The sequence below is a fragment of the Meles meles genome, chromosome 2 (assembly GCF_922984935.1).
Source record: "Meles meles chromosome 2, mMelMel3.1 paternal haplotype, whole genome shotgun sequence".
Lineage (NCBI taxonomy): Eukaryota > Metazoa > Chordata > Mammalia > Carnivora > Mustelidae > Meles > Meles meles.
The window spans coordinates 150388299-150404469 of NC_060067.1; the positions used below are offsets into that span (position 1 = coordinate 150388299).

At 37.7% G+C, this 16171-nt stretch overlaps 1 pseudogene; it reads left to right on the top strand.

Annotated features, from left to right (window-relative positions):
- Window positions 1-329: 329 nt before the first annotated feature.
- The window catches only part of LOC123936912, a 33275-nt pseudogene continuing 17433 nt past the window's right edge, over window positions 330-16171 (top strand).

The window sequence follows — 16171 nt, forward strand, 5'->3', positions numbered from 1 at the left end:
TTTCCTTGCTGGGAAGACCATGACTTACTGATTTACTGATTCATTTATTTCTTGTGTTCTTTGTACATAGCACAAAGTAAGCATGCTAAAACACTTTCGTGAACTAATGAGTAAATGAACGAATACCCAAGGTTCCCAGTAACCGAGGGGTCCTTGGAAGAGGTATCTGGATTCCAAACAGTCAATCATAAGATTTCACTAAGCCTTTACCACAACACACCAAGCACTGGGGCTTGATAGAGTTTGTGGTACAAGTAAGAGAGATAAGAAAGGACCTCCGAAGAGAAATGGTATTGAACTGAGACCCAAGAAGCAGACAGCTAGGCGAGATGGGGATGAGAGAGGATACCTCAGACAAAGGAAAAAGGAGGCACAAAAGTGCGGGTATGGGAAATAGTATGGTGTGTTTGAGGAACCAAGAGTTGTCTGGCTGGAGACTAGAGAAAGAAGATTGAGGGACAAGCAATAAGATGGGGAGGCAGGTGGGGGGCTGGATCAGGTGGAGTCTTATAGGTGTTCACAAAGAGGAGGGGGCACCCGCCTATAGATTGTGCATTGCCCTAACTGACTCCCGCAAATCCCCACTCAGCTAGACCATGATGTCCTATGGAAGAGTTAGGAAGCCTGGAGGAGGGCATATTTGTATTCACAGACAAAACTCTTCCATGGCTTTGGTTAAATTTTTAACATTTTAACTCTTTTAACACTTAAAAGCTTTGGTATGGATTGTTTTGTTTTTCAGTTTTAGATTTTTTTTTTCCGGTTTTAAAAGTATGGGGGCGCCTGGGTGGCTCAGTGGGTTAAGCCTCTGCCTTCGGCTCAGGTCATGATCCCAGGGTCCTGGGATCGAGCCCTGCATCGGGCTCTCTGCTCGGCGGGAGGCCTGCTTCCTCCTCTCTCTCTGCCTACTTGTGATCTTTCTCTCTCTCTGTCAAATCAATAAATAAAACCTTAAAAAAAAGTATGCGCATGTTATTGAAATGTTGAAAATATTTTGTTGATCTTCTGTAAATGCTTTTTTCAGATATGCTTGTACTCATTCTGTAGATGCCTCTTTGCCATATGGCTTGTTTAATTCGTTATTATGTTCATTTTAGATGCAATCTAGAAACTCACTTGCTTGTTCCTCTATAAGAAATTGGCTAAAAATTTATAACTACTAGTATTTCACTAAATACATATTATGTACAAAACACTTTTCTAATGCTGAGGGGATTCAAAATGAGCTAGCCCTGGGAACTAGCAGCCCTGGAAACAAGTTTTATGTCTCAAAAGGATCCATGTGATGTTCTAAAGTGATTACAAATGTATGCCCTACCTGTAAATAATTATACTGAACTGAAAGGTGTAAAGGAGATGTAACAATCAAGAGATTAAATAATTTGTGTTCACTAGGTATCCTTTTTTATATTTTTACATACTTTCATTGATTCCTAATAATTTTGATTTCAATATTTGTTGGAACTTAAAATTCCTATCATCAGATTATTGTTAAAAATGTTTTTTCTTATATTATCTTTTAAATCATCACACCTGAGTGTTGAAGATGAACCTAGAGATATCTGTAATTTATCATACTATTTTGTAGCAATTGTTTAAATACATGTGATGAATCAGGTGGTAGGACCAAGTCAAGGAACAAGATGAAAATTGAATTTATAGGAGAGGAGAAAACATTGCAGATAGTTTGGGGACAATGATTCCTGCCTGCACAGGATTCACTGGTAGCTGGTAGAAAGAAGCAGATCTTGGTACTCAGTCCTTGAGGAGACTGACCAGAAATGTCAAAAATATTTTTCAGTTCTTTGTGGATTCTCCAGGAACTGTTGAGCATTTAGCTGAGGAGCCAAAGTGACAGTCTCTCTGGACAATGTCTGCAGGTGCTCATCCACCCCCTCTTTGTTGTACAGGAGCACAATTTCCCTCACTAGAATGTCTCAAAGGAATGAGCAGAGATACATCCACAGAGTTTAGTATGCTGATGGTTATCTAATAATGCATAAAAATAACATAAATGCTCAAAGTCAGAGACTGATGACTAAACTATGGTACATTCATACAATGGAATACTATACAGCCATTAAAAATCTTGTCATAGAAGAGTATTAAAAAACATAGGGTACATGACTGTAGTATATATATTTTAAACACTATGTAAATATTTATACATACTTAAACACAATGATCCTATATTTAGATGCATAGCTAAAAGTTCAGATGACTATATACCAAAATGTTTATTTATTTATTTTTATTGTTTTATGTTTGTCACCATACAGTAGGTCATTAGTTTTTGACATAGAGCTCCATGATTTATTTTTTATGCATAACACCCAGTGCTCCATGCAATCCATGCTCTGCTTAATACCCAGCACTAGGCTAACCCACCCCGCCACCCCTTCCCCCTATAAAACCCTCAGTTTGTTTCCTGGAGTCCATAGTCTCTCATGGTTCATCTCCCCCTCCAATTTCTTCCCGTTCATTTTTCCCTTTATTTGAGAGAGAGAGATAGGGAGAGAGAGAGAGAGAAAGAGAGCATGAGCAGAGGGGAGGGGAGAGGGAGAGGAAGAAGCAGACTCCCTGCTGAGCAGGGAGCCCAACACTGGGGTTATGACCTGAGATGAAGGCAGACTCTTAAACAACTGAGCCACCCAGGTGCCGCTAGATTACTTTTGTAATAAAAAAAATCCCATTTAATTTATAAAAGTCTTATAAAATAATTCATAAATTTTATACTTATAAAATTTAAAAATATAATTGTTTTGTTATAAAAATAAATTTATAATATATTTAAAGAGATTTTAAAAGGATGCATGAGAATACACATCTTATATACATGTTTGTGTGTTTATATGTTTTTATTCTAAAGAATAACCATGGCTTAGAATTCATTGCATCACTTGGTGATCTGGATCCCCAGCCAGTAATCTTAGACTGGAGCCAGTATTTCCTACAGTTCTATTATAATTCTGAAATGCTACTTCTGAAAGAGAAAAAAGAAGTATGGGTGGGGAACCTTGGAATTGACTCACTCTCTATCCAGCAAGAAGAAAATTGAATTTAGTCATGTCTTGGTTTTAATTTTTACCAGGGAAGTAGAATTGTACCAAGGAGGTGGAGAAAGGGAGGCATGTGACAGAACTTTGGTCCTATGTCATCGTCATGAGTCTCTCTCTCTCTTTAACACTGACAATTTCCCAAAGTTATGGAACATGACATGGTCTCTCTTCCCTTTATAAGAATGGTAGCTATAATAACCAACATGTATGTCACATTCTTTATGTGCCAAGTACTCTACTAATATGTGTGTGTACATGTACATACGTGGACGAAACTACTTTAGTCTTTACAAGGACATTTTGAGGCAGATTTTAGTGCTTTACACAGGAAATTAAGATATACTTTCTTCATCTGTAAGCCCCTGCTATGTAGAAATTCTGGAGCTGCCACTGAGAGGGACATGGGATAAATTTGCCTTGTATGATATGCTCTAGAGTCCACTCAGTCACCTCTTTGCTGATCTTCTTCTCAACTTCTGTTTTCTACAGGTCTGATTACCACAGTGAAGCCATCAACTAGCATAGGACAAACCTCTTCAGATTTTGCACACCAACAACCTCCAGAAGGCAGACAAAGTATCTTCATTTTTTAAATTTTTTGTAATTCAAGTATAATTAATGTACATGTACACTATGGTGTTAGTTTCAGGTGTACAATATAATCATCACAAGAAACGTACTCTTGGGGTGCCTGGGTGGCTCAGTGTGTTAAAGCCCCCGCCTTTGGCTCAGGTCATGATCCCAGGATCCTGGGATTGAGCCCCACATTTCGCTCTCTGCTCAGTAGGGAGCCTGCTTCTTCCTCTCTCTCTGCCTACTTGTGATCTCCGTCTGTCAGATAAATAAGCAAAATCTTAAAAAAAAAAAAAAAAGAAATAAACTCTTAAACCTATTTCACTACTGGTGGAAATGCAAGCTGGTGCCACCACTGTGAAAAACAGTATGGAGTTTCCTCCAAAAATTAAAAAATAGAAATACCATATGACCCAGTAATTCCAATACTGAATATTTACCCAGAGAGAGTGAAAACACTAATTTGAAAATATATATGCATCCTTATGTTTACTGAAGCATTATTTACAGTAGCCAAGATAAGGAAACAGCCCAAGTGTCCATCCATAGATGGAGGGATAAGGAAGATGTGGTACATATGTACAATGGAATGTTACTCAGCCATAAAAAAAGAATGAAATCTTGGCATTTGCAACAATGTGGATGGATCTACAGGGTATAGTGCTAGGTGAAATAAGTCAGTCAGAGAAAAACAAATACCGTATGATTTCACTCATATGTGAAATTTAGGAAACAAGGAAAAAAAGAGAGAAACAAGAAAAACCAGGTTTGTTTATATTTTTAAAAATAGTTAACTTTGGAGTTCATTGTTATAATGCAACTCTATTTAATTGGACCTGTCACTATGGCAAAACTGTGACCAACACTGAGAAATAGCCCTAAGTAGACACAATCCCTACTCCAGAGGAATTCTCACTTCTGGAATATCTCACAGAAATAATACTGTGGGCTAAAGAAATTAAAACAATCTATCAGAGTGCATAAATGCTGACTGTGACCATGAAATGGTGGGCCAGATAGAAGGGATCTCATCGTGCAGTGGTGAGGATGGCCTGGGTCAAACCATGCAGGGGTCAGCTATCCTACATGCTGACCCTGAGTGAAGTTCCCTAAAAGTTTTCTGTCCCCTTCATTTTGGGGTCCATAATTCTCATCTTACAGTATTTCTCTAGAGATCAAATAAGAAGATGTATGAAAAATTGCCTCACCCCAAGCCTGACATATCATAATTGCCTAGTAAATGAGAACTCTAAGTCATGCTGGGAACTGAGAGAAGGGCCATCAGGCCACATTCACTGCCTCTGGCTTTTTTTTTATCAGAAAAAGAAGATAACATCACCAGAGTGGGTTGAAAGTAGAAAGGAAGGTGTCTCTTGCAGGTGGGTTTAGGCAGGCTACTCCAGAATTTTTTTTTCTAAAGATTTTATTTACTTATTTGACAGAGATAGAGAGATCACAAGTAGGCAGAGAAGAAGGGGTGGAGTGGAGCAGGCTCCCTGCTGAGCAGAGAGCCCGACGTGGGGCTCGATCCCAGGGCCCTGAGACCATGACCAGAGCCAAAGGCAGAGGCGCAACCCACTGAGCCACCCAGGTGCCCCAGGCTACTCCAGATTTTTTTAAAAAGGCTGAGAAAATACCTTGAGAAGCAGCAGGATCATTAGCTAAATAGAAACACGGAGAAAATGCACTGGGGTAAGCGGAAGTAGCAGATTTTAAGAACAGAGACCTGGGTAGGAAAATTAGACTGAGGGCTGGGAACTAATTATTGGGCTTCTGTGTCCAATGAAACAATCTAATTTTCAAAGTGACTTCAACGTGAAGCCAATGTGATGGTGTCCAACTGGAAGGTATTAAAAGGTCAGATATAGACACTCAGTGCTACATGCCCTGAATCCTAGAAATAAAAGCTAGCATGGGGGGGGGGGTGGATTGTAAGTGTTTTCATGCATTACCTAATTTCACCCAAAGAGATAGGTATTATAATCTTCGATTGCCTAAGAAATTACTAAAGCACAGAGCAATTAAGGAACTTGTCCAAGGCCACATAACTAGTAAGAGAGATTCCTGTGACTGAAACCCCACCTGTTTCACTCCAGAGCTCGTATACTAACCATAATTACCACCTGCCATGAAGAAAGAGAACACAAGCCCCAATTAACCTTTAAACATAACCTCTAAAGAATGACCCAATATAACCAAGTCCCTGACAACATGATAACATATGGTGCGATATGTTATTTGTAATAACTAAATTCAAGAAAACGGTAAGACTGTGGTAGTCTTAGTACTTCGAGACATAAAATGGTGTTGGTGACTGCAGAGAAAGAAATGTCATCAGGTTAACGCTAGTAGTGCCTTAAGGTGCATGAAGGCAACAATACTAGAAACTTCTGCAGATAGGGAATCCAGTGCAACTGTTGACAAAAGCTCAGATGAGACACAATAAGGATTTGGATTCAGATGGTGGCTGTGGTATAAAACTGGAAAATTGATACCTGACATGATCTTGGGTTTGGGTTTGGACTGAAGCTCATGTGGGGTAATGGCTCACTGGGTCTTCTTTCTTCTCCCCATTTTTTCATATATTTTTAAATGCACTGCTTTTTGTAGACGTCAATAAGTGTTTCTTTCCATACTTTCTCATATCCTTTCCTTCATTTAAGAAGATGGTTTGCCAATGTCTGATCCATGAATACCTGTTGGGTTGTTGAAAGTAGATTGTGGAATTACTGATGTTAAAATTGACACATCACCTCAGAAGTTTTACTAGTTAACTGTTGAAAATTGAACAGTAGCTCCCCAAACACAGTTAATAAAAAGAAACCCACTAAACAATGTAATTCTAATACGGAACTTTAAAGATATACTCTATGTATTCTGACTTTATTTTGAAATTTTGTGTTTTTAGGAGCAATAGAACAAATTGCCCACCCTTTCTCTGAACCAGGTACGTTAGTACTCAACATAGAATAACAATAATTGCATCTTAAATGACACATTGCTAGTTCCAAATGCCTAAGAAAATAAGAAACATCAATTTTTATCTTTTTAATTTTTTTAAAGATTTTATTTGCTTGAGAAAGACAGAGAGTGGGGAGGAGCAGAAGGGAAGGGAGAGGAAGAATGAAAGGATCCCAAGCAGACTCCTGTTAACCATGGAGCCCAATGTGGGGTTCCATCTGACCATTCTGAGATCATGACCTGAACTGGAACCAAGAGTCAGAGGCCTAACCGACTGAGCCACCCAGGCACCCCAAGAAGCATCAATTTTTTTTTTATTTTTTTAAAGATTTTTAAAATTTATTTGGCAGAAAGACACAGTGAGAAAGGGAATACAAGCAGGGGGAGTGGGAGAGGGAGAAGCAGGCTTCCTGCTGAGCAGGGACCCTAATATGGGGCTTGATCCCAGGACCCGGGATCACGACCCGAGCTGAAGGCAGATGCTTAACAACTGAGCCCCCCCGGGCACCCCAAGAAGTATCAATTTTTAAAACAGAAGAGGGTGTATTATTAACTTTCATGATGCAAAATTGTAAAGGCAAGAAAAATATGCTCTTTTTAAAATTAAAATATGCCTTTCTTATTTTCCTAAATATTTTGGAACTAGCAGTACATAATTTAGAGTTTTTTAGCTTTCTAACCAAGCATGGGTACTTGAGAAAAGTCTCGCAGGAGCTTATAAAACCATTGAACTTCCTTGTTTCCTACTTGTAAAGAAAGCAAGGAGCTTAAAATCATCTGATTACTTGGCACATATCAGGAATAAATATAGACCATTTATATCTCAATCCTGATTCGTTCGGGGCCCTACGCCACCACTTTGGAGCTTCCCTCCCAGCCCTCTCTGACTGGAGGACTGTCATCCCCACTTCTTAGGTGCTGCTGTGGATCTGGCATTAGTTGATTTATGTGCTCATTTACTATTCGGCCTTTCTAAGCCTCCCTTCACACTTGGCCTGCATCCATTCTTCATACAAGAAAAATGGATTGTAGAACCGAATCACCAGCTCATGAGTTAAAGCTACACGGACAGGAAGGCTGGGCAACACCTGTGGCAGGAAAAACTACATTTACTTTTTAAAAAATCAATAATAAATTTTTCAGATATAAATGAGCCAAATAAATATGCCCTTTTACTTGTATGTCTTGCCTTCAGTTCTACTGACTTCATTTGAAAGCAGAAGTACTCATGAATAGGCAAGACTACCTGTAACTTAAATTTTGCTTCATTCTCAACATGTAACAGATTTGAGAAATATTTTTAGTATACTTCCAGTATAGTGTATTTTGTATATTACATTAGAACTATACTAATTAGTATGTATATTTTATATACTAGGGTATATTATATTGAGTTTATTTCCTCCAAAACTGCTGATTCAATGAGCTCCCCAATACCCTTTTGTACATCAAGACATTTTCTCTCAAAACTTTGAAACTATGAGTTTGTGGTTTTTTCCATATCACGGAAGAGTGTCCACATGGCTTTTCTCCATAATTATGCCTGTGAGGTCCTGTACAGAACAATGGGAGTGAGTTGGAACTTTGGAGACTGTTGTCATTAGATGTTATGACCTTGGACAAAGATGTTAGTACTCAAAGTTCCAGTCTCCTACATGGTTACTATGAAAAACCTAATTTTTGAAAATATATAATATACACAAAAGTATATTAATGTATTTTCCATAAAATGGTAAAGTGATATTACCCTGATTTTACCTGTTGTATTTTTAAGTTGATATGTGGTAGTTTATCTCATACTTTTATAATTTTCTGTTCTCTTTTTCTCCTGCAGTGATAATAGGGATAATTTATGCAGTGATGCTTGGTATCATTACAGTTATCCTCTCAACTGCCTTCTGTATTGGCCTACTGACCAAGGTGAGAATTCAGTTTTTAATTTTGCTGTAAGTGCTGGTGTGAGCAACTCTATTCCTTTGAGTTCAGATAAACTCAAAGAGAAACTAAACTGCATAAAACTCCATCTTTTTCAACCAGACACGTAAAAGTCACGGTTATTCTAGTGGATTTTTTTTTTTTTTGCATTTGCCCTATAAAAGAACCCAAAATATAAAACTCTCCCCCATTTTTTGTGAAAAATTTTCCAAAGTTTTTGCCTCACTTGATTTAGTATACTTTGATGGATATAGATAAAACAAGCAAATTTCCAATTATATATGTACTTTAACTTGTGTTTGCAAAATATTTAAAATAACATGATATATTTACATATGTTTAGAACTTTTGCTCTTTTTCAGTCTCATATTTCCTGGTACATATTCATCAAACCCCACCCACATGTTTTCCAGCATGAGTGATTTTTCATCATAAAATTAATTTTAAATTCATGTGACACAGCATTTCAAAGCACATAACCTTTACTCTAACTTTCTACCTAAAATGTTTAAAACAAAATTTTGTGTGTGTGTTTCTGATGCCATAATTAGAACTGCAATCCTAGATCGTTAGGTCACCAAAGAGCAATACGGTTATCGTTCATCCTCTCTTCTTGATCTCTCTTTGTGTTCTCCACACCTTAGCCACTATGTATTTTCTTTTAAAAAGGCTTATTTAGAGGGGCAACAACTTTGCAATGACAGGGGTATAACAGCAGCTTCTATTAGGTGACTTCTATAATGGTCCAAACCTATGATGGATTATCACTGCTACATGTAAATGTATCTTTTCTAAAGAATACTTTTCTTTAGAAAAGTATCTTTTCTAAAGCTACTTTTCTAAAGTAGCTTAGTAAAAGTCATTGAGAGTGCTTGCGGTGATATGAGGAATGTAGTAAATCTTGAATGTAAGATAAGTCCTCCGGTCTGCTATATAAATACTGGGGGAAAATCATCTCCTTGTGTTTGGGTATATATGGCAAAATGAGTTGTCTTGTGTCTTGGCTGATGATCTAAAATCATAAAAGTCATTAAAATACTTAGTTGGTAAAATTCAGAGAAAATATTCCAATTGTATATAGAAAAACTGGATCATGATCAGTATGCTAAGAGACCTTACCTCTTTTTAAAAAACTTTCCATTTTAATAAACATATAATGTATTTTTATCCCCAGGGGTACAGGTCTGTGAATCGCCAGGTTTACACACTTTACAGCACTCACGATAGCACATACCCTCCCCAATGTCCATAGCCCCCTCCCCCTCTCCCAATCCCACCTCCCCCCAGCAACCCCCAGTTTGTTTTGTGAGATTAAGAGTCATTTATGGTTTGTCTCCCTCCCAATCCCATCTTGTTTCATTTATTCTTCTCCTATCCCCCTACCCCCCCCATGTTGCTTCTCCAGACTATGGACTCTGAAAAACAACCTGAGGGTTTTGAAGGGTCAGGGGTGGGAGGTTGGGGGAACAGGTGGTGGGTAATGGGGAGGGCACGTTTTGCATGGAGCACTGGGTGTTGTGCAAAAAGAATGAATACTGTTACGCTGAAAAAATAAATAAAATGGGAAAAAAAAACTTTCCATTTTAACTTCTCATTACAGCAGGGAAATATGAAAGTCAATGTTTGGGGGTAAAAATTCATCTGTGAAATACCAAATACTATTTGAAAGACAAATACAAGTTGACATCAGTTTGCAAGTATCTATGAAATTATGATTTCTTCCAAAAGTAACCTCTGCAAAACACATTTTAATCAAGAGAAAACAAACGTTAACCAAAAACAAAAAGATTTTGAATGAGGCATTTTTCTTTATATGGTCTTAAGTTTTGAAAATTGTGGCATTAATATTTGTCTGATTTTTATTCATAGAAACATTCACTTCCTGTCCAACTTTCGTCCCCAGAAAATGCAGACTTTGAATTTCTATAGAAACAGGAATCTAGGTTGGTGCTGATATTCTTAATACCATTTGCCTTTTGGGGAGGGAAATAAATTAATTACTTCTTTCTGAGTTGGGAGGTTTATGCTCAATTCGTATTCATTTACATTCTATTTCATCAATGTTACCTCTGGAAGATGTTTTTTATGGGAACATTTGTCTTCAGCATAGTGAAATTATCCCTTAGTCACAAAGTTTCTTTTTTATTAAAAAAAAAACCCTAAAACAAATGCTATAAGTAAAAGCAAAAGTTAAGTTCTTTTGTATACTTCCTATTTTCCAAACTGCAACGGTGTGTGTATAGGAGACCTTACAGTGGATATAGTTTAATAGCCCCTGATCTATAGCCAGACCTGGATTGGAATCCATACTCCAACACTTAACTAGCTGTGTAACTGTGAGCAAGCTCCTACTATGGAGATAATGATAGTTAATGTGGAGATCACTTAATATGGACATAATGATAATGTTTCATGAGGATTAAATGAGCTATAACAAGTAAGTATTTAGAACAGTTCTTGGCCATAGTAAGTGCTCATGCCTGTTAGCTCTAATAAGTGATGCAGGCTCCATACCCAAATGACCTTCTCTGCACAAATGGCCAGTCCCTTGGCCCCCGGTTCTCACTTCCACCTGCAGGTGCTAAGTAGATACACAACACCTGGAAAACTGCAGGTCAGTTTTGTTCACACAGAGTAGTATTAGCCTACACAGTGGTTTTTAAAAAGAATAATCATTTCCAACTTAAAAAATGGAGGTTTTAGGTTAAAAAATTTAGTCCTCTCTTACAGAAAAAAAAAGTAAACTCTAACAATGTTGGAACCTCTGTACCAGCATGAGAGCAATTCTTAAGAGCTAAGTAGTTGTTGCTGCCTCAGCTGTTGGTTTAAATACCAAGCCAATTCCATTTATTTCACTCATTATGGCCTCTTGTACATTCTTGACAATGAGTATATAGTTCCTATTAGATGTCACCTGAAGCATAAATCCAAGTGATGTCTATCTTGGGAGATGTCCACCTAGAATGAGTCTCTCTCTGTGAGGCTCAAGCAAAAAGGACCTAACTCCCCCGACAAAACTGACTAGGGTTTTTCCGTAGTTACAAAAAATCATGACAGGGGCACCTGGGTGGCTCAATCAGTTGAGCATCTGACTCTTGGTTTCGGCTCAGGTTATGATCTCACGGTCCTGAGATCCAGCCCTGTCTGGGCTCTGAGCTCAGCGGTGAGCCTGCTTGACATTCTCTCTTTCCCTCACCCTCTGCTGTCCCCGTGCTCTCTCTCTCTCAAATAAATAAATAAAATCTTTTAAAAAATCATGATAGGACTGAAGAACTATAAATTTTTGGATTCTAGTTTTAACCTGGGACTAAGTACCTGTCTTCAAAGGACTTGCTAGTTTTCCTAGTGTTTGGAGTGGCGAAAGAAAGTTTTAAAGATTCACTCCAGCTACAAAACCTATTATAGCAGGACTTGCCTCATCAAATTATCTTGTGGATTGTCCTTTAAGCTTACCCATGATTGTTATAGAATTCCTTAGTCCCAGGAAGGTCATGCTTTATAGAGTAAATGGCATATACAAAGTTCTCAGCAAAAAGGATTAGTAAAACCCGATCTGATGATACTTAACAAAGTTTGAAGTCGGGTGCCAGAAACACTTCATGCACAAGGATACTTTGTTATAGGACTTGCAGGTAGAACTAATATCTGCAATTTTTATCTACATAATGCATTATTTCAAAACAAAATGTTCTGATGCTGTTTCTTTTTTTTTTTTTTTAAGATTTTATTTATTTGACAGACAGAGATCACAAGTAGGCAGAGAGGCAGGCAGAGAGAGAGGAGGAAGCAGGCTCCCTGCCAAGCAGAGAGCCCGATGCGGGACTCGATCCCAGGACCCTGGGATCATGACCTGAGCTGAAGGCAGAGGCTTTGACCCACTGAGCCACCCAGGCACCCCTCTGATGCTGTTTCTAAACGGAGTGCTTACCACCCAAAGCCATGAACATTATTACCCAGGGCAAGACAAGGCATTTCCGGGCAGAAGGACAACATGGCAAATGGCATGGGAGAAGACAGAATATGCTGCAGGGAATTATGTGCATTTCTACATTAGCAAGATGAATGCTTTGGTTCCCAGTTCATGCCTCAAATATATGGAAAAGACAGGGGAAAGTCAGATGAACCATATTTCAGGCTTCTTTCATTTCCCCATATTGGTACAAATGAAGTTAATAAATGTGTCTCAGAAAATTAGTGAAATAGGTTATAAAACCTGATCCCATCTCACAGGAAATATTGGGAAGTACATAAAAGGATCTAAAAATACTGTAGTCCTGCTTTTGTAGCATACTGCTGTAAAGAAACATAGAAGTCAAAGACAGTAAGAGACAGAGGAACCGTGCCCTATAAATGAGAACTGGAAATGTTAGGGTGTAAAGTATTAATTACTTTAACCCCCTGAATTTGCATGTAGTTTATGCCTGATAGGAAGTGAGAATAGTTGGATCTGAGTTAGCTGTCCTTGGTGGCGGCTGTGGGTGACTCCAACAACTCATTTCTCACAGGAGAATGTTTGGGATACACAGTTCCTTTGATACCCCAAAGGAAAAAAACTGGAAAACACTGTTTTCACAAGAGCAAAAGCTCTTCTCACCGCTTTGATATACTCTTCAGGAGTAACACAAATTCAACTTTGTAGCCAAGAAAGTTTGAGTGTCAGGTTTGATGAAATAGACCAACCCAGCTCTCTTTTCCCATATGCTAGTATCAGAGAGGAATTTAGGTGTGAGGTGCTGCACAGACTTCTCCTTGCTGATGTCCAAGGAACAAATTTATTCCCAAGAGAGATTATAGATGAGGGAGATTGCCCTAGGTTCAGAGACGTAAATGTAATTTAACTCACTTATCAGTTGCTGCCTTCCCACTATATTCAGCCTTGTATACAGCCTTGTATACTTGTATACAAGTTTGGTATTAGCGTTTCACCTCTGTAGTAATTAGGAGCAAAGTAATTATGTTTGTGGTTTTTAGAATAGATTTTTCTAAGAATCCTTTCTTTACATGTTTTCTCTTATAGTGCTAATCTGAAAGAAAATTCCTTTCATTCACTAATAGTTATATTCAAGGACAACTCTGTGAGAATGTAGAATTCTAAAGTACATTTTATGCATTAATTTCTTGTTGTGCTTAAATAGAACTGTGACTCATATTATTGCTCTTTCCCCTCTCTATAATCCTTCCACAGAAAAGTAATTCATGAAATCTGATCCTTAAGCCAAATTTTGGAAGAAGTCAAAGACACAAGACTTCAATCAAATGAAAAACAAATGTGTGAATTACATACTCCAATATATTGTATACCTTCCTACACAGTACAACTTCAAGATGAAAATTTCATCATAAGGAGTCCAGTGATTCAATGATGGAAAATGTCTCTACTCATTAACATTACAAAATGAAGAACAATTATTTCCTTTATGCGTGCTTTTGTGTGTTAGCGTTATTTTTATAATTAATTGATTTAGAATTCTGATCCCCAAAATCCAGTTGGCTTTGTCTGTAGTTCTTTATGACTTACTCTATTTTATTATAGTTCAGTGATTGTGCTGTCAAATGAAAGGCTTGTAACATCCGGATGATATCTAAGTTCTCATCCCAGAGTTCTGAGACTTGTCATTGTTTTAAATATATTAAGGGGACCTGAAATCCTAATATTTCTTTCCACTACAAGATAGGGTATTACACTGATAATAATGATATTTTAGTTACACTGATAAGGCTTGTGTTTGGAGGTCCCTTACGTACACACATGCGTAAACACATACATTACAGATAACATAGATATAGATGTATAAAATGACATTCACGTTCATCCTTTAATGCATGAATTGACACAAAAAGATTTTCCCACTTTAAGAGGTGAGATGTACAGGTGTGAATGACCTATTTCAAGGAATTTGTCTGATAGTCGAGTGTGAACTCTTTTTTTGTTCCACTGGCAGAGTTATTTATATAAGAGGCCATGGTGTCCTGACAAAGAAAAGAATTAATGACATTTCCTTGCAAACTTAATAACTCTCTAAATGAAGTATAATGAAACTGAGTAACTCTATAAATGCAATAAGAAGGGCAAACTTGACAAGCAGGTGAATATGTTAATAGGTTGTCCTGTATTCTCAATTGAATTCTTTAATCCATCCAGTCCTATTTTCTCTATAGGAAAGCTTCTAAAATTAGCCTAAATAATCCAAAAGAAATTTCTAGACATTAGACGATTGCTTTATAACCATAGAGCTATCACTCATTTATAATAAAACTTAAAAAGCAATATAAAAACAGAGAGGTACCCCCCTGTGATTGTCTACTTCCAAATGACTAAAAATCCATGTGGCTTTTTATTGTATGATAATTAAGTAAATAATATTATGTACATATTTGGGCTCAGCAAGTTCAATTTTTTAAAATAAATTACAAAGTCTAAATCTTAACCGACTTGTTTGTTCTGAGAGGGTTCTTGTGTTAAATTGAAAATAAGGGCGGATTTTTGTTGTTACATATTTTTAAAAGTAGTTCAACAGTATTATTGGATTAATTTAATCTACTGAATTACTCAAGCACCAAGGCAATTTTAAATGTACTTTTTTCAATAAAAATAAAATGTTGAACCAAGAACAGGCGGCTAGGTTTGTCTTTAGTAATTTAGTAGAGTGGCTGTCCCTTCTCAACAAGAGCAAAAGAACTCAGAGAATAATTAAAGTCTGAATTACTTTTACCTCCTGGAACTCTTCCAGTTAATTTCTCTGTACTTCTATCTGTGGACTTTTCACTTTTGGACTTAATGTTTGTAGGAGGACATTTCCTTTACAGTCTTTATAGTTTTATAATTCAATCAGCCTAAGACTGTCGTGAAGAAATCTTACCTTGGAGGCCGACATGAACAGTTCATGTTGAATTTCTTAAAATTGAGACCCGAATCAGGGGTGGGAATAAAGCTGATAAGAAAATTTGATCCTTCAGTCAGTATGTTTGCTTGTGTAGGTGTGAGCAGAGGGTCTGTACAAGGGGAAATGAACAGAGAAAGATGAGGAATTTGTGAAGGAAGAACATGGGGAGCCAAGGAATGACAGGGTAAAAGGGGTACTTCAGTAAATTCATATGCAGCAATCGATGAACAGCCTTCTGGTTTATTCTCGGTATTTGTCTTATCAAACGTAGCACATTTCTCATAAGAAATTCCTAAGAGTCAAATGTCATTCAAACAAAAAGCAATACAAAATTCTACCCAGTATCATGAACAAGCCTGTCACAGTGTCAGTGGGTATCTCTGTAGTGAGTATCTCGTGCCCTCAGCTCTGTTAGCGGGTGTGTGTGCGTGGGCAACTTACCGATAACCTGCTTGCAGTTTCTAGATGGAAACATGTAGTCTGAATCCTTACGGCATTTGTGCATCTTGTTTTGTTGTTGCTGTTAAATTTTTTATTGTGTTATGTTAGTCGCAAAAGAGTACATCGTTAGGCGTTTTTTTTTTTCTTTTCAGCGTAATAGTATTCATTGTTTTTGCACCCCACCCAGTGCTCCATGCAATACGTGCCCTCCCTAATACCCACCACCTGGTTTCCCCAACCTCCCACCCCCCGCCCCTTCGAAACCCTCAGGTTGTTTTTCAGAGTCCATAGTCTCTCATGGTTCACCTCCCCTTTCCA